The sequence below is a fragment of the Atta colombica genome, unplaced genomic scaffold (genome assembly GCF_001594045.1).
Source record: "Atta colombica isolate Treedump-2 unplaced genomic scaffold, Acol1.0 scaffold113, whole genome shotgun sequence".
NCBI lineage: Eukaryota > Metazoa > Arthropoda > Insecta > Hymenoptera > Formicidae > Atta > Atta colombica.
Genome location: NW_017259199.1, coordinates 116,958 through 118,098, shown reverse-complemented (window position 1 = coordinate 118,098; position 1,141 = coordinate 116,958).

The window sequence follows — 1,141 nt, the reverse complement described above, 5'->3', positions numbered from 1 at the left end:
AAAATAATATTTAAAAAATAAAATAAAATATATTATTTATTTAAAATCAATCATTATTAAATGAACTGTATTGCCCGGCATATAAATGTTGAGAATTGTGTAATTCTAGATGCTTCGAATCAATTTCAAAGTTTATGCAATTGATGCCTTCAGTCTGAAAACTTGAACGATCGCTACAAATTGCAGAAATAGTCTTTACTGATAATCGATTTCTTTTTTATTTTTTACGTCTGTAACTATTGAAAAAAATCTGTTCGACTTCAGCATTTGAATGGGAGAAGAAAAAAAACCGTTTCTATTAATAATTCTAAATTTGGAAACATTTGTTCTCCATTAAAATCTTTAAATTCTAAAATTTTTCTCTGCATCTCATTTATTTTCAAACACGCTAATTCTTTTTTTTCCGAATTATTAAAAACTGATGGGAGAATCCTGCATAACATAATTTTGAAAAATCAATATTTCCTATATGCGTGGCAATACAAGTTAAATCTTTAATTATAATTCTAGTTTCGTCAAAAAAAGCAATATCCGGATTCAAAAAAATTAAATGTTGAAAAAAGGCACCTTTATATGGTAAACGTTTTAACATCTCCCGAACTGCCATTTTATAAAATTTTAAGCATTTTATTCTAATTTCTTGCACATTTTCTAAAGGTAATGTTGCCAAAAGATTTTCGCACTCAGACCCCACATATATATCATTTAAATGAAAGATGTTATTTTCATTTTCCACTAAATTAAAGCTAAATTAACGATTTCTTTCAAAACCTCAGGAGTTATGAAATTGTTTGCAATTTGTTGAGTTATTTGCTATTTTCAAATAATTTATGCACTAAAATTTTGCGTGAAAAAAAGCATTAAAACTATTAAAAAAATTTAACGAATATTTAAAAATAATAAATATGATTTTATTGTTGTAACATTATTTAATAATAGTTACAGATAAAAAATAAAAAAGAAATCGATTATCAGTAAAGACTATTTCTGCAATTTGTAGCGATCGTTCAAGTTTTCAGACTGAAGGCATCAATTGCATAAATTTTGAAGTTGATTCGAAGCATCTAGAATTACACAATTCTCAACATTTATATGCCGGGCAATGCAGTTCATCTAATAATGATTGATTTTAAATAAATAA